The 19,173-nt window shown below is 38.6% G+C and overlaps 1 protein-coding gene and 1 non-coding gene across 2 annotated transcripts in view; one reads left to right on the top strand and one right to left on the bottom strand.

The window, feature by feature from the left end:
- LOC132261837 (netrin-B) overlaps positions 1-19,173 on the bottom strand; it is a 39,502-nt gene that overhangs the window by 17,592 nt on the left and 2,737 nt on the right. The window lies entirely within an intron of this gene.
- Positions 7,106-7,177, top strand: Trnah-gug (transfer RNA histidin (anticodon GUG)). Its single transcript has one exon. It is a non-coding gene; the product is annotated as a tRNA-His (tRNA).

The raw sequence follows: 19,173 nt of genomic DNA on the forward strand, positions 1-19,173 counted from the left end.
TAATTCTATCCGAATGAGAGTGCATGTGAGAGATCCCCTCAAAGCCAAACATATGGGCACAAATAAAGAGTTTGGGCAATTTTCTAAAATTACACCAAATTATTTATATTGCGCCTGCACTTGAGAAAATGTTAATTTGTTGACCAATTTGCTGTATAAACGATTTCTTTCCCCACAGATGCATCTGCTAATGGCCGATTGTGTGGCCCTATATTGTTCGCCAGCCGGAGTCACTTTTCAGGCTCTCTTCCTAAGCGTGGACTCTGTGTCAAATGAAGCAATTTGCCATAGAGAGTAAGAAAATCCGTGCATAAGGAGTTGCAATAGTCTCAAATATCCTCGGCAATTGTGCCAAAAAGTGCATGCAAAGCTGCAAATGTTCCCATCATGTGCAGATGACACCCTCTGCAATTTCGCACTACCTCTCGATTTAGCATGAAACGAGCCGCTGCAGAGCATATTTGACCAATTTTTCCCCTCACGCTTTGCTGGCGCACTTCATACAAAATTAAACCATCAATCATTGATAATGTTGTGGAACGATTGCTGCATTCTTTGCAATTTGCGCATTTGCACTGTAGACCCCAGAAGGCACTTCCCATTTTTTCTATTCCATTTTCATGCCTCCGTGTGCACGATTTCTGTACATTTCTGCCATTTCAATAAGGACATTTTCGCAATTAATGCGCGCTCATTTACAGTCTGAGAGTTTCTTCCTCTATAAAGTTGATTTACACTGCCAAGTATATTGAATGAATCAAAACGAAATCTCTATCGTAATTTATGCCACACGAGACAGTGATGATCAAATTAGTAGAGATCAAACAGAGGCATTTCGAGATAACATCTGAAATAGTGAATTAAATTGAGGAGTCATAAAGTGGCTAAATATAGTTGCAAGTACCACCAAAATATTACACTTTCCTCTTGGAGTATTTCCCAATAATTTCCCGGAAATGGGAAAAACCACCCCAACTCCAAGCCCAAAAATTCTCCTCATTCATACACCCACTTATGTGGAAAAAACATATCTCTGTGGCGGAAATTTGATGGATAAACATCATATCGTGACTGGATTGACCGCAAATTGATCTCAACTCGTCGATCTCGAGTTATTTTTGAGGTAACCATCAGGCAAAGTGGTCCCATCAGGCGGATAGCCTGCTAGGACCTGCCAGGACCCTCCCACATGTTGTGCCAACAAGCCAACCATCATGCAAAGGGGTCCCATCAGGCGGATAGCCTGCTAGGACCGGCCAGGACCCTCCCACATGGTGCGCCAACAAGCCAATGAAGAATTTCCCAATAATTTCCCGGAAATGGGAAAAATTACCCCGACTCTAAGCTCAAAATTTCTCCTCATTCATACACCCACTTTTGTAGAAAAAAAACATATCTCTGTGGCGGAAATTTGATGGATAAACATCTTTTCGTGACCGGATTGACCGCAAATTGATCTCAACTCGTCGATCTCGAGCAAAGAGCATTCAATGTTTAATTAAACATTTTAAATTGATGGTCTTTATTTTCCTTCTTCTGTGCGGGAGGGCAAATTAATCTTCATCTTTCCCATTGATTGTTTATCGCAGCTCTTTATTCACGATTTTCTCTTCACCTTGAATTGATTTGATTTAGGAAAAAAACGATAAACATATAAGTAAGAAGGAAAGGTAAGTAAATAAACATTCGCACAAGCTCGTGTATTTACCCTGCAAATAATGCTCCATTTAATAATTATACAGTGAATTATGTTTGACAAGAAAATAAAGCACATTTTTGATATCTTCATTGTGGTTGATGCTTTTGCGCGACTCCAGAGGGAATTGCGGGAAAATATAACAAGTGTTCTTGTTTCATAGATCTTCTGCAAATATACCGAGACACAAATATTTCTACCCATAAGGTGAGAAATGGTGCGGGATGAAACCCAAAAAAGAGGGCAGCAAAAAGATAGCACAGCAATAGAAAAGCGAAAGGAAATTATTTACATGGTAATACACTTTGTGGTGTCTCCGGGATCAAATAGATAAAGGGAAGGAAGAAAAGAGCGACCGCAAATGAATAATGATGTCGCACAGTTGCAGGTAATAGCCATGTAACTTCTTCGGTTCGCAACTTCCCCAAGAAACAATAAAAAATGAGTAAATTCAGATTTACGGAATGAATAATGATGCAAATTAAATGTGGAAACATCTTCATAAAATGGAAATGAATCAACGTCAATGGCTAAAATCTGCCTGTGTACACAACCATTTATTGTTGTTCCTCAATTTTGCACCATTCTATTTCCCTTTCGTGCTAAATTCCTCCACCTTTTCTGCTCAAAGAGGTGCCTTCGCGCCTTCTTCATCAATATCTGACCTCCTCTCTCGGCATTCGCGGCACAATATTCTAATGATTCAACAGTACCTGCCACTACAAATTAGAGCAATGCAAAAAATGCTAAAGTTCCGCCCCTTGGAACTGAGGGAAAATTGTGCTCTCATGTGAAATGTGCAAAGTTTCCGATTAACAAGGGAAAGCCGCAGAGTCGGGATTTCACAGGAGATATTTTAATTATGAGCAGTTCACCTCTTAGCTTGTGCGGTGAAATGTTCACATTATACTGGGCATTTTTTCAAACCGTCTGCTTGCGAAGAGATCAAAAAGAGTGAGAAGTTAGTGCATTTTTCTCTCTGAGATAAATTCGCTTTATTTTTTTTTTATTTACGCGGTGGCGCAATTTAGATCGGAAGAAACAGACCAAGAGAAGTCAAGGGGTTTTGACTATAATTTGCCCACTTGCTCTAGCTTAGAGCGATTAACCCCTCGTTGATATTTCATTTGCACTGTTGGAGCTCACCGATGAGTTTCATAATGCTCAGTCAATATTTATTTATTCATCGTTGGATCAGAAGGAAAACTGGAAAAGACTAATTGACGTTTAATTGATGAATTTAGTTACATTATAAGCTTTGAGTTTCAAATCAAAAACACTCGTTCAACTTTTGTGAAAATCAAATAATCCATTACACTTTTTGAAATATAATTTAACAAAATGTTGCAGATAAATTTGGTTTAACTCCGGCATTGGTGAAATTTAATCAAATTTGTTAGTCTGAGTGAGAGATCAAAGAATGTGAAACAATAGTCAGAGTACCAGCCAAACCTTTCCCCCGCCTTTGTTTAATCAAAAATATTTAATTATTCTTCTCTATCATTTCGCTGTGATCACTGAAATTTGCTGTTTTCAATTAATTCACTACCGCGAGAATTCGCTGTGAAACTCTGCACACGATGGCCAAATGTGGGTGCGGTCTTTGGATGAGAGCATTCGAAATTGCAACCTGAGCATTCTTCTGCCTCTTTCGCGTATTCACGGAAAAGGAAAGAGAATGAAAAAAAGCTATGGATTTGCTTAGTTTTATTTACCATCTGATTTATGCTCTCGATTGTAGGAAGAGCAGAAAAAGGTCTTGTTAGTGATTAAGAGATGGTGCCATCAAGATCATTCTCACCTCATTCATTTGGGCTCTTTCAGTGCGTACACAACACACGTCAAAATACTCAACGGCAAGTGTGGAAACATCCTGGATAATTTGTTTGAATTTATACTAGCGAGATTCCCGGAAATGTTTGCTCGACATGTTCCCATTTGAAATAATTTGGGTTTATTTAGCACGTCTATTAATCAAGACTAATCCTCTTGTCTTATTAATAAAATGGACTTATGAAGTGCCTACTTAAATAGATTTCAATTTATTTGCATGAATCAGGCATTTTTTCTGCTCAACCACTGAAAATCAATTTAACTGAAGCACTAAAAATATATGGCCAAATTTAAGCAAGAATTATTTAATCTATTGATAACATTGTATGCAGATTCTGCAGAAATATATCATGCATTGTGATTTACACTAAACTAAATGATAGAACAAGAAAACTTTGTTCTGTAATTTCAAGATTGCCGGATTTAATCCATTTCATTGCCTCACTCGAGAGATTTTCCGGTGTTGAGTGAAAAGTGGATGCGGAAAGGCCACCAAATTAATTTTCCATCGATGACTGGATAGATTCAATGCGAATGGTTCTCTTGTGGTGAGAGGAGTAATTAATTCAACGCAGCGTTATATAACAATATCACATGATATGTGGCTTAGTGGCGTGCACGTGAAAGAATGGTAAATCGAGTGCCATGACTGTTGAAATTTCAATTGGTGTCACGGCGATGGGGATCGATGGGCCCTCTAAGGGCTGCGTGTGTCATGATCTCTATCCTCATTCGAGGATTCAGTAAATAAATCCATGCAGCTCATCTCACGCGGACTTCATGACTCAGCAATTGGTAATGAGTTGGATAAATTTCACTTGCGGCATCCACCAGACAAATCCAAATATTCCCTCAGCTCAGATGTGACACTAAAAGTTTTATGGAATTCTTCTGTTCGCACTTTGAAGAAGAGGATGGTAATTGAGTGATTGAAGGGGTGAAGCAATCTGGGTGTATTATCCACATGGAAAGGATGTACCAACACATTTTCTGCAAATATTGACGCTGACAATGTAGAATCAACAAATTTCACATATGCTTCGTATTTATATTCAAACACTCCCTCACACCTTTTTCGGTTCACTCCCTACTTCATTAGCTCACTGTGCAGATTTTCATCGTGTTTGCCAAGGTATTTCCTCTATGAGAATATTAAATAAATGAAGTCTTCATCTAATACGACGCCGAATGCCAACAAGTCCATCTGTCAGGTTTAGCTGTAGATCCTGGATTTAATACCTCCGAAATTTAATTAATACCTCTCACACCCTAGAGATAAATTAGAGAATTTGCAGTGAAACAATGGGCAATTTTTAGTCAATTCCGGATAATGTATTTCTGACTTTCATTCCCCACTTCCGATAGCGATCTACCCTTCGACTTATCCCCTAAATAGCTCCCTCATGGCAAATTTGGCAAACGCACAGAACGTGAACGCATTTTAGCGTGAGCTAGTGTACTTCTCGTCCCATTTACACTGCATGTAGAGAATTTTGAGCGCGCGCACTCAGATGAAAAGTCAGCAGCTTTATGGCACTTTTTCGTCTCTAAAGTCACACTGAAACGCCAAAGAATGGGTTTGAGACGAAGAGAAAGAGAGACGCGCTTCTGATGGATAAACATTCCACATTGCCATATACAGATGAGATTTATGTACTTCCCAGTTGCAATGCCATGTTTAAATGTGAACACTATAGCGAGTGTTTTAAGATACTCTCCCGTATATATAACATTGTTATGCGTACTGATGTGTTTAATTTAATTACAATTCTCAACGTGGGTATGTCAATGTAGGAAATTTAATTATACTACCAACAGAGCGTCACAGGTAACATTGTAAGTGTACATTTAGCTGCCTTTTACCCTCTGTCCTCACCTCGTAGTCGACAGAGAATCAAAATTTTCACATCTCTCATCATCAGTTGTACGTACATTTTCCGCCTTGATAACTTTCTAATGATGTCTCCGTGTCGTTCAACTTTCAATGATATTGATCGAAAATGTAATTAATGAAAAGTCGATTAGGGAAATGAAAGTGTCGTGAGGACAGAAATTTACATTTTTTCCCATTTCACATGTGACGTTCTTTTGTAACTTCCATAATCCACCCAAAATCGTTTCTAGGTTTGTTCATTGTTTTATAATTATTAAGCTTACAATGTTTTCCTCAATGTTTGCGAGACTTTCTGAACTTGATTAAAGTATACTGACATTTTCTCATAATTTCCATGGCACCGCGAGCAATTCTTTTGCATCCGAATAGATACAAATATCTCATAAATCTCTCACTCTTCCCCATTCTGGGAGTCTCATAAACAAAATATTCCACATTGCAGTGGGAATCATAGCCCAGGAAAAGGTGAGGGAGGGCACAGAGATTAAGAACTGGGTGTGTAGGTGTGTTTATAGAGAGCCGCCAACAAGACACCAAATGCATGTAATTCTGTTGTTTCATCTCCTGCTTGATTTAAACAAACACACCGTTCTCCGGGGATTTATTCCCGTGGCTTTTCGTGAAGACAGTCACACGTGAAAAATGAGTTGACGTGACTTCTTGCCTCCTGGAATATCCATTTTGAAGCCTGATAAAAATAGAATATGGTCTGAAGTGGGGAATGTATTAAAAAATTGCGCACTTTTAGCATAGAAATTGCTCCATGAGAATGGTGAGTTTCGGAGTTCCATAAACAAGGATTCTAACCCTGGAATGCCGTACATTGAATGAGAAGAAATTAATAAAGATCTTTCATTTTTCCCACCTGGAAATTCCATCGTGTGAATCTCTGGGTGGTGCCTAAAAAATATAGAAGTCCACCTTGAGGGATGGTCGTGTTGAGAGAGAGAAAAATATATAAAAAAAATATTTATCAATTTACTCCATCCACACTTCATACCGACAATAATTTATTATCTCCACCATTTGGATTGGTGAAAAGGAAGCATAGAAGAAAAGTATGTTTATTTGGTTGCAGCCCAGAATCACTATCGTGCTGCTATGTTTTTCTTAAAGCCACAGGTTCTGTCTCCATTTAATGGGAGAGTCGCACTTTGCGGGGTTCTCGGGGCGAGAAAATTGATCGTCTCCTTGGCAGAATAATCGTTCACTGCTTGAACATCTCTGATTGAGGGATTCAATGTGGTAATTCACTTCTTTTTTCACCACGTCATCTCGTGATATAAAACATACTGGGAGAGCTGAATAATGAGATTGCACACAAAAATAGCAATTGTACACATCCAATAATTTTGATTCATTTCAAGGAATAAGAAAAAGGAAGGAGAAAAAGAAGGTTCCGAACGCCACGTGAACAATAAATCAACATTGACAGCATTTATATTGGTGGGAATGTGGGTGAATTTACATATAAAAAACACCACTTCAGGTGGAAAATGATCGCATCGTTAACATTGCAAATTCCATGGAGAGTGAAATTGAACCGGCGAGCATTCAGCATTAATTTCATGCATGATCATTCAGTGCATGCTTTGGAGTCTCTGCTGTGTTGCCCCAGAAAGTAATTCAACACTCACCGATCCAGTTTTTAATTTCTCTCTTAGTCTTTTGGAGCTCAAATAGCCGTGATCGTCTAGTGGTTATGACATCTCGTTGTGGCCGAGAAAGCCCAGGTTCGATTCCTGGTCACGGCAGGAGCGGAAATATCCTTATTTTTATTCCATTTTATGCTCATCTGTTGCAAAAAAGTCACTTCATACATCTATGAGATTATTTTGAAATTGAATTTCACCTCTACGCGACAAGTAAAGTGGGTGAATTTGCAAATATTGTGACACAGTATCGCAATAAGAATCACGAAAATATGATCGCATGACATTTCTGTATAAAGCTTAGAAGAGTGAGAAATAGAGGAAGGTTGTTAATCCATTTTAATTAACATTTCATGGTAATTTATTACAATTAGGTCTCTTTTTTTCCACCGCGATGCTTAGCCATAAAATTACACCTTATCGGCTCAACTACACTGGGTGAAAAGGGTATAGGAACAGCTAGTAAAGTTCATAAAAGCACAATTTCAGTCTTACCATGCCACAACCCACTGTAAATACCTGCAAATTGGAAGCGAAAAGAGACCACAAAATGCCACCACAAATGGGAAAATACTTTCCTCTGGCATTTTATCCCGCCGATTCATCATAATGTCTAAAAATCACCGTCGTGATATTTAATAATGCCTCGAAAATTCGAAGGGAGCGATTCAGTACCTACATTTCCGACATTTGGGGGAGGGTCGAGAAATTGAAATGACTCCTTATTATGGAATTATGAATTTTGCCAAGAGTGAGCCCGAGGCGTCATTAGTTTATTTTTGCACATGTCACGTCGAAATGTTATGGTGTGCCCAGAAGCATATAATGTATGGGTGGATAAATGATGATGGTGAGGCGTGAAATGGGGTTAGATGCCTTATTAGATTTTGGCGTGAAGTCACGTCCATATGCTGTGGCGGCTAATGCACACAGACACAACCATTTAATAGCACCTTGAGGAGGAGATGACTATTGCATGGAACCGCACTTTGTATTCCTGCCAACAAGTTGGATTCGTGCTCAAATCACGCAAATATTTTACCTACTCCTTCTGCCCAATGGCGAATGGAATTTTTTTGTTTAAATGTGCATTCAAAAACCTATATATCAAAGGGAATCCGTGAACATTCCCGTGGACTGATGAATTGAAATGTAATTGAAATTATGGCATTATTGCCAATCAATTGATTGGCCAAAAGCTGAAATTTCATTACATCACCCAACAAGTGCTGTCACTCAAAAGTGGCGAACCACTGCAATCAATTTCAACCCCTACAACATGCCCCAAAACACACGCCTTTTATCACGATACACATTAAGGGTGACCACAGTTTGCAATTATGCAAGCCAACCATATAATATGGCCTGAAATACGACCCATAAATAACATTGATCTCTCAATTGGGCGAGGGAAGCATAATTCAATATTTATGAATTTTCACAGGTTGTACCATTAATTCCAAGGTGCGATTCAATTAGACATGCTTGCCACATGGCATCCTTAGCGAACAATTTATGGGACCTTACCTGTGCCCTGGGATTTTTTCAATAATTTTATTAATTAAATTTGCAAAGTCTACTGATAGAATTGTTAATGTGACGGGAAATGAATAAAAAAGTGACTTTGATACCTCCATTTATGATAATTGTAATAATTTATTTTTGCGCAAGGCTTTGCCATCATTTCCCAACAGTTTTGTAATCCGAGCCAACTTTCAATCTGTATACAGATATTATCAACCCTCAATCTCTGCTCAATGTCAAAATGATTGACTACAATATGAGTTGAGCGGTAAGTGAAAATGCTATAAAAGAACTTATCGGAATTATCTTCATTGTCACCTTCTTCAGGAATTCTTGAGATACCGCTGAAGTCACTCTCTCGCCACAAAAGCGCGACTTCCTCAATGTGAGTGTCTCCGGCAACGAAAGGGAAAAGCACCAGATGGATAAAGAAAAAAGCACATCGTATTCATGAATCGCGCGCCACCGTGAAGATTGGGTGAGAAGAACGAGGAACAGAAAACCACATATGTGACTCCCAATTGAAAATCCAATTGAGAGTCGTAATCCGATGGCATGTCAACAATTTGCATAAAATGTTGACAACGAGCGAAGATTACCTGTTCTCCTCGCGCGTCGATTGAGAATTTCCCATAATGATTCTCATTTTGAAATATCGCAGCTCCAATTCATTTGATTAAAAATTACATATGTCTTCTTTGCCAATTTGTCCTATCGTCACAATTCAATTGCCAATAAAATTGGTTTTTTTCGTCATTTCCATTCTATTAATGTCTGGTATTTATCCAGTGCTTGAAAATCACGTGCACAAACTTATTTTTTACGTGACGAAGAAAATGAGCGGGAAAAAGGGAGAGAAGAATTGAGGGCGTTACTCAAGTGTTTTAACAATTCACCCAAAATTTCCTTCGTCTAACCTACAATCACGCATCTCTTCGAGGTTTCTTTTCTGTCCTCCAGATGAACAATTTTAAAATAATCACACGAATACGTGCCACAATGACAAGCAATTCCTCTTAAATGTGTTCAACACATTTTCCATATAGTTTGTTCGTGTCCGTGAAGTCAGAAATATTGCAATTGAGTGGACAGACAAATATCATCCAATTTTAACTCAAATTTCCTGTTGACTAACTTTAGAATCAGTGCCATGAGAAAATCTTCTGGGATTACTTCATTTTTACGATGTTATTCTTGTGACGAAAAGGATAGAGATTTTATGGTTTTGGAGTCCCTTTGCAAAGTGTGGTCAATTTATAGTGTTGAATATTTCGCCTCAGAATTCTCATCGCCACGAGGCGTCTTCCATAGGAAGAAAAACAAATTATCTTATGTGTATAAAAGTCCAATATCGGATGGGTATTCATAGTGCGAGAGATTGAACATGGTGAGATAAGCAAAGACCCTCAATTACATGCACCATTAATCAGATAACATCCAAATATGCTCAGCATCGGCCGATGTGGATCTCTTAGTGCCTTCCAAAAGGCATACCTCAATTCCTGCCGTCAATAAATAGATGAGATAATTAAATATATGACGCGGTGAGAAATGTGAAACTTTTATATTTGATCCCAAGCGCGAGTGTATATCACACTTCTTATCTCACCTCTTTCTCCCAGACATTCGGTTTGAGGTTATATTTTCACCAAACACGCGGTTTAATAAATATTCAAATGCCCTCCGATCGAGATGGGCGGATCACCGTCTTGGCACACAGTCAGCATCTTGTAATAACAGTAGTTGACACCTTAACGCCGTGCTCGATCTGATTGTAGGAGGGTTCGTGGCAATCAGACATTTTCATCGCGCCATATGCAAGTAATTCCATTCAAAAAATGTGTCATAAAGCCGACAGCATGTGATACAAATCGATGAATGAGCATAATTGGAACTAATTGTTCCGCCAGCGACAGAATTATTTGCTCCGGATCTTAGGGGAGAGCAGGAATGCGTAGAAAGATAAAACGCCATAGTGTTTTCATTTAAAAATGCAATCTACAGTGAATGTTTATGGTGGGTTGGAGGCACGGAGAGATTGGCAGAGTGCCTGATTGACAAAGAGCCATTTTCCACCTGAAATAATGGTTAAAACTCTCAAACTCCATAAAATCCACACTCACTCTCCGACTTTTCATATGGAATTGCCAATGAAATTCAAATGGTTGTTTGAGAAAATCCTCCCCTACTCGACGCTTTCCGGTGGTGACAAATATTTTGTATTTTACAGCAAAGTACGTGCGACAATAAAATATTTTATGATCATAGAGAATCACATTAAATCCGTGTGGAAAATTGGGGAATTTTATTTGTGGGGGGGGGGGGGGGAGTGATTCAGAAGAGAAAGAGAAGTCACAAGAAGGAATGAAGTGAGAAACTTCAAAGAGGAATTTATCAATTTTCACACTGATATCGTTGAGCTTGATAAATGGAGTTTGTATGAAAATATTTTCTCACCATTCAATCTTTTCATATTTAAATAAATCCACCCTCACAAGTTGACGAGATGAAGGGTGAAAGGTATATTCAGTGGAGAAATTCCCAAGAGGAATCAATGCTGGGAAACTTGAGAGCAATTTTGGTTGGGAGTGAAGTGAATGATGCAGAGCGAAGTGGATTGTGAAAAAATTTCCTCGATCAATGAGAAAATGCACAAAGTTCACCTGCCAACCAATTGGATGATCCTCCGTGCCGAAATGCGGAATTATTTCGGGCGAAAATTCAATTTCGTGTGATGAGTGAACAGTGCGAGGAAAACAAGAATGCCATTAGTTAAAACAACATTCACAGACACACATTTTTTCAATCTGCTCACCACAGAGCATCTCCAATGAATTCGTAATTAATTTCACTGAGCTCATTGAGGCTGTGCGGCAGCCGAGAATCCCCCAGAGAATAAAATGATGTTCATTCATATTTGACACGTTGCTTGTCGTCAATTTTCACATGTTTCACCCCAGCCTCCATCTCTTGAAGCACTCCGACTGGTGGTGAAGAGTGTGTCAACGTATGTAAAAGTGGAGGAATTCAATTCAATTAATGCTCCCGCATTACAAGCTGAAATCGTCGAAAACACCCACGCGAGAAGCAAGCAAGCCACACGGAAAATTCATCAAATTTGATGGATATAGTTTGTCGTCTCCCTCATGCAATCTACATGTTTCAGCATCTTCAACTTGTAGCATTTCATCACTCGGAGCGATCCTTTTTGCAGTATTAAGGTGGTCGGAGGAGGGTTAGGAAAACTCCACCGCCTTGAAGTATTTATTTACTCATGCTCTCCTGCAAATCTGAGTTGAAACACACTGCACAAGAGAGAAAGATTTTAGAGTCACATCCAGAATGATCCGAACCCACTCTTTTTTTTTAAATGACCAGAAGTATAAAAAAGAAAAAAAAAAGAAATAATGGAAAGAGCATCACCATCAGTTGACGATTAATCAATCTGGGGATTTGTCATGCACTCTTCTATCTAAGACCTTTCTCAATCTGCAAAAAGTATTCACCCCTCCTTCGCATAGGGGGAGAATTTAATTTTAAATTAGTTATGGATACGACAGCAACAGTGAGGAATGTATACATAAAAGTATTTAACGTTGAGAAAAGGGGTAAGAGACGATGAAACCAATTTGGAAGTTTTCAGTTCGAGACATCCACCTTTACCATCTCACCACTTCTCTTGCTCAGTTCGATCAAAGGTCTTTGATTATGGCTTCTGCCATACTGGGGCCCACGGGAATGTGCCAGTGTGGAAACCTGTTACTCCACTGCACTGGGTACAATTGGCGGAAGGAAGATAAATCAATATTGTTTTCCCTCTGCAAATGTACTTTGGGGGGATCTTTGAATATTTGCCAGGTAATGGCGCAGGGGAAAATCATTTGTTGCCAAATACAGTGGAGGCACAAAAAGCCCCTGTGATAATCGGATTTGCAGGAGAATTTTCACGATACCACCTCATTTGTTTATACACCGTCAAAATCATACACTCACACCCTCGCACTCAGTCATCGGGAGCCACTCTCGAGCTCATGAATTATGAATAAATTTCCACTAGTAGACAAGGAGTGCGAGGGTGGCAAATGAGCGGGGCTGCAGAATACAGGAATTAGTGGTTTAACTTTCCGCCCAATCCCTTCAGCAGGTGGTGGAAGAGTGTACACAATCATATAGAAATTTTCAGAACCGTTGATCTCTCACGTTTGCTTTTTACCCCCGCACATTTTCATAGACCTTCTATCAGCCATCTCACCTCATAATCTCCACTTTGAATTTTCACAAGCAATTTATTCTCATGCAGACAGCGAAAAATCCAATATGTACACGTGCAAAATTATTTTGTTATTAATTAAATTCATTAACCAGAGCACTGCTGAATCTGTTGAAAAGGGTTGTGCGAGCGAGATTCAGAAATGGCACGTACTCTCTGAGCTACTTTTCGTCGGCATAGAGTTGAGAATTTATGATGTGTGAATTTATGATTTCGTCTACTTCATAGAATATCAATTTTCCCACTTTTGTAAATTTCCAAAAATGTGTGTAGGTGGCATCTTCCCTATCGCACTTGCCAATCAGAAATGAATGCCATTGGAATACAAAAGTGTCTGTCAAAGTGAAAATTGTTATAGATATTCAGGTCTTATACCGCGTTACTCCTTATCTAGGAAATGTGCAATTCTATCCTGTTTCTCCAGTTCACTAAGAATTTCACTTTAATTCATTGTACAAAACACAAAACATTCTCATTTCTCTTGATTAATCACAACAATTTTCATATTCAATTGCAGTGATTCTTGACAAAATGGTAAAAACTTTCTAGAAAATTGTTGATCTTCCCGAACAAGGAGAAGATTACAAAATGCACATTCCACATGGGATGCACCAGAGAAACTTTAGAACAACAATAAATCCTTGGCATGCAGAGAGAGATAGGAGATTGTCAGGAAAAGTACTAACAATCAGCACATTGTACTTCCTTCATATTTCCACTTCCGCGCGCCATTTTCTCCGTTGGCAGTCGGTGAAAATTTTCTGCAAACCACCCCCAAATGTCGCGACCAATCAAATAACTAAACAAACAAGTGAATCAGGGAGAGAAGTGAATCTCCGGGAAAGTTTTTGGGAAAGTGAAAAGTACGTGACTAAAATAGTGAATGGCCAAGTTACCAATTTCCATGCTTTCGTCGGAAGACAGACTGGATATTCATGAAGAGTATGCGAGACGTGAAAAAGCCACGAGATAATCAGTGTCTCTGGTATTTTTTAGAGGGTATGAGGAGATGGGGAATCACCTTTCATGAATATTGAATCAAAATTGCCAACAGAAGCGCAAATCTCAACAAAAAAAAAGAAATGGTGTGAGAGTGTGGATTTCGGTTGTCAAGTTCCTAGGAAAAATTCATACATTCGCTGCACCTACATAACAATTCACATGGATAGGCATGAAAAGTCACGAGAGGGAAATTTCTCGTGCAGCACTTTCTAATTAAAATAGCCCTGGAAGCTGGGGAGAGCAAGATATATCTCGGCTAATGGTCATTTTCACGTTACGAGCGGTTTTCTCCCACTTGGGACCCATTATGCACAAACACAGTGTCCAAGTCGGCAGACAGACGATGTGCAATTTGCAATCAAACCTTATTATGTAAGCGAGAAAATGCGTACAGAAGCAAGAGCAATATCCCCAGTATCGCTAAATTGGTGGATGCCAGCAGGAGTCGACCATGAATGCCATAAAATTATAATAGAATCGTAAATCGTTCTCTTCTCACTCTGTTGCAAATTTAACCCACACTGGGAGGGAGTCTTGCAGTTTATTGCCCGCGAAGGTGATTCCCTGGATGCACCCATTGCGCTCCTAAAAACTCGCCCCCCCCCCCCCCCCCACACACACACACACATACACTCACATACCACACAGCACAGATATGATAAGTGGGGATCCAAAGGATTCCTATTATTTAAACGCCTCCCCCCCGCGTAAAAGCAAGATGACCTGCACTCGAGGGGATGCCAAGGCGTATTGAACTATCGAGAAATTCCTGAGTAAGTGCGGGAGCGACATAGAAACCACGCATATACACTTCAGACAGATGATTTAGAGCCACCCAATTTATGCACCAGCATGCTTCCAGCTGAATAAGCTATTTACGCTATTTTTCATACGATAAATCCACACGTCTATTTAAGCTCCTCGCATGAATATCAATTGAGATACTATACTGGAAGAATAGTTAATGGGTGGGTTGAAGATAAAACACTTGGTCCAAGATGACTGGAAGCTATTTGACCAAAAGAGCCCTTTGTTTGGGGAAGATTTTCAAACTGACTTAGAGTGATTTATCTTACGAGTTGCAGTAATTTTAACTCTTCTGGTCTTTTTGTCATAAAGAGCCCAAGAATAAAAAGTAAAGCACAAATTATTATTATTTGTGTTTAGCATTTTATTCTTAAAATGCATTGAAAGTCTATCATGTCACTTTGTTCTGAACAATCTAGCAAGGAGTGTAGAATTCTACTATACATATTCCATACTACGCTGTATCGCCTGGAGGAGGAGGCAAAATGATTGTGCTTCGAGTGAGTAGAAAGAAAATTGATTTTAAAAAATATTTTGCCATTTTCGCAGCACACTTTCCAATATTCCCATATATTTTTTCATCGTCTCATCCACCATATTCGCCATTTAAATGAAATGGAATTCTCTTTAGGATTTCCTCTCGCATGCGGAAAAATTCCACAGCATAGCTTCCAGCTTCCAACAGTATGAGGGTAAATGTTTTTCATGAGGATACCATGTATATTGGAGACCGAAAAAAGATCAAAAAGGGGCAATTGAGATGGTGTGAGGAGTGAATTGAAAAGAAAAATATTGACCCCCAATGTATATTAAGTGAACAAATACAGGAAATATTTACACATTCACTTTCCTCCCTTTTTTGGATGTAATCTGCAGAAGCCAGAAGTTGAATATTCTCCTCTATGTTTTGCTTTAATTTATCAATAAGGGATATTTTGCTTTTTGTGTGCCGCAGACATTCAGAAGATAGACTTAATTTAAGTCACTTGGATCCCCTTTTCGTGCCCACCAACCCTCCTTGGTATTAATCAGTGCGTAAATTCAACTACCCTTATCATGGGGCATGAAACAATGCCATTAAACTGGGTGCAACCCTCACTTTCCCTCTATATATAGCATAGACTACAAGAAGTCAGGCTCTTTATGAAATTTCACTGATTTATTGAACTAATTTGTTATAGTATAATCTTGGTATGATTTATTTCTCCTTTTGTAAGGGAAAATGCATTTAGTCGAGGGATATTACAAATTTTTCTTCGGACGTCCTCGATTTGAAGTAAATCCTCAAAGAAACACGATTGTGAAAGGATGAGAAAACATCACAAAATGACGATTCAACTCTTCAGCATATTTTTCACTTTCGCTCTTCATCCCTGAAATGTTGAGGGTGAAAATGCTCGAGTGTATCCACTTGATAGAATTCAGAGTTTATAAAAATGTTTGAGATTCCAAATGTTTTTCAACGAGATTGAAGAATTCCACAAAAATAAGCAAACAAAATCCGACCGAGAGGATAGCTTTTCTCTCTTACCAATTTCAATCCTTTTTTTCTAAATGACTTTTTTGCCCTCGAATTCTTCAATTTCCATCATGCTCAGAGCGATATTAAGAGCAAAAAATTGCACAGCGGAGTATTTATGGAATCCTAAATTAAATTTTGAATTTTTTTCCATTTTTTCCTACTCTAAGTGAGAAGAAGATATTACTTGGAAAATATAGGGCAAAACCCAGTGTACGATATTTACGATAAGAAGTTATCAGTGAAACAAAGAAGAGAGTATTTTAAGTGGAATATCATTCTATAATCTTAAGGCACAGTTTTTCCACCAGAAGAAATTCTCTCAAAGGACATTAAGCAACTCAAAGACGAAGCATTCGAGAGAGAATTTAATACGCTTTTCAACTTTGCGCTCAAGATCCATACAAAGCGATTTCAGTTTCAGCACATTTAATGGTATTTTCCTAAAACCGATGTTTCAGAAGATTATTATGATTCTTATTAATTTCACAGAGGAATTATGACAAATATCAAAGTTAAAGTGTTCAAAAACACTGATTTACAAATTCATACGTGCCACAATTTGCATTCATTTACATATGTATGAGTTAATAATTAAAAGTTCTATTTCCGTCCACATTATTATTAATAATTTTACAAAAAATAATTTGTTTGTCTTTCACCACCAACAATGGGTAAAATAATTTTGTCAGATATGAACATTTATATTCATTCTACTCTCAAAGCTCACGTGTATGGCATAGCAGAGTTAATTACTATTTTGGGTATTGTTCAATGAGAAACACAGACAATTCAAATACAGGAAAATATCTTAGGGGCATCGCAATAACAAGTGCACTGAGGGTTAGTTTCATGTTTGAATTTCCCGCGATTTATCCATTATCGTATCGCTGCAAAATTGCTCTCAGCGTAATTGTTAAATGAGTTTAATGTGATTTATCTCGTTTATTTTCAACTCCCTCAGTGGAAGCCTTGAGGGTTTGGGGTTGGAAAAGTGGCTCTGGTGAGATGAATTCATCTCCATTAGCTCATCATTATTGGGAGAAGAGCAATAATTGGATAAAGCGCGAAGTGCAAATCATGTTTGGTGTTTGCAAAAGCTCTTACTTTTGCTTAAATATTGTGTCGGAGCCTCTTGTAGATTTCACCTCTGCCACTCGCACAGTCTATTTCCTGTCTCTACCTTAAGGGAATTTTGATCTTTGTTGCTTCTTGCAAGGGATAAAAGCTCCAACCCTCACTGCCAATTTTCCATCCACGACACTGTTGACTAAATAAACATTTCCTGGCAGTTGCAAAAAAGGTGAAAGACACTTTTTTTTAAGCAAACACATTGCTTCATGTGAAAAATAATGATGTTAAGCTGCAATTTTACTACATGTAGCCAATTTTATTTCTGATTTTACGATTTGCATCAAAGAAATTTATCTCACTTTCCATCTCAACTCCAGCAATCATTCAACCTCAGGCGAGACGTAATTTACCCTGTATATTAATGGCACAGCTTCCAAGTTTGGTGCATCGGAAGACACCACACGAGAGAGGAGAGGTACAAACATCGCAGGTCTCTGCCATGCCTGAGGAAATTAATTATTTTCGGTGCTGTGTGCACGTCTGCAGGGTGAGACGGATCTCTAATGACTCAATGAATTGTACTGGGTGGGACGACGGAGTTCCTGAACTCCCCCTTGCACTCTTTCCGAGGCCTTGTGTTTGCCTTTAAACGGCAAATACGCGCTTCGCAAATAATATGTTCATATATTGAGATGTGCAGAATAAATATGAAGTGGAATAATTAAACTGAGATATATCTCTGATCTATTTCGCTAGCGATATACAGTACAACTCTATTGCACTATGCATGAGATTAGCGATCACTCATTTTCCCACAAAAGTCTATAATTCAGCATATCGATAATTCACTCTTGAGAGGGGTAATTTGATAATATTAGACTGTATAATATTATGCTGAGCATGATAAAACAATGAGAGCGTCCGCATTGAACAGTTATTACTAATATTATCAAAATTTTCTAAAAATTCACTCAAACTGCCATGATTTACAGTGGATACTTTAAAATTTATCGATGACATGATGAGGAACGTATAGAAACTATTAAACTGTCATTAATTCCACTCATTAATCATATCGCTGGACTAGGCATTTTAGCCAATAATCGCCAAGACATCATATAGTTAGAGACCAACCAGAGGCAAGTCTCGTGAGTTGAAATCTGTCCAGTGGTCTTTATAGAGGATGGTGGAAATTTGAGGGAAAATTGCGACATGATGATAGGATAAATTGAATTAAAATATCCCCAAGCTTTGACGGGAGGGAAGGCTGAGGTGTCTCTCCTTGATATCTTAATACCATTAAGTGGATGGTCGATGCGGCATTCGGGGACAAGTGATGTGATATGACACACCATCTCACCGCAGTTCTGTGGAGAACCACTCGACACATTCCTAATGACATTACTTCTCATCTACCCCGCATCTTCGCAATTTTACCCATCGCGCTGCAAAGGTGAGATTGGTAATTGAGTTTGTGCGTCAACATTATCATATGGATGCCTTCTAAGAGGGTCCTCTTTCATTTTTAGTCATTTAGAAACACTTGGGGCATTCCTTCGATTGATCCCCTGTTTTGGTTGCGCAACTCCTGAGGACAATGGTAGTAAATTTTCTAGTGCAGAGTCAACATTGAAGAAATTCAGGCAATTTATCAAAATAAACATTAATGCAAGGGAGAATTGCCAAGACATGGAGTGTAGAGAGAGAGATTGAGAGTCATTCATGGAATAAAAATACATTGCAATATTGACTGAATGCAAACAATTGACTGCAAAATTATAGCACACGACCCTAACGGCTATTCAATTAGAAATCAATGAATTACCTTCGTCGAGATGGTTTACTAACGTACCCATGCAATGGAGAAAAGCGAAGAAGACGAGGAGAAAAAGGCTCAGGAGG

This window comes from Phlebotomus argentipes, unplaced genomic scaffold (genome assembly GCF_947086385.1).
Source record: "Phlebotomus argentipes unplaced genomic scaffold, Phlebotomus argentipes genome assembly contig_46, whole genome shotgun sequence".
NCBI classification, from domain to species: domain Eukaryota; kingdom Metazoa; phylum Arthropoda; class Insecta; order Diptera; family Psychodidae; genus Phlebotomus; species Phlebotomus argentipes.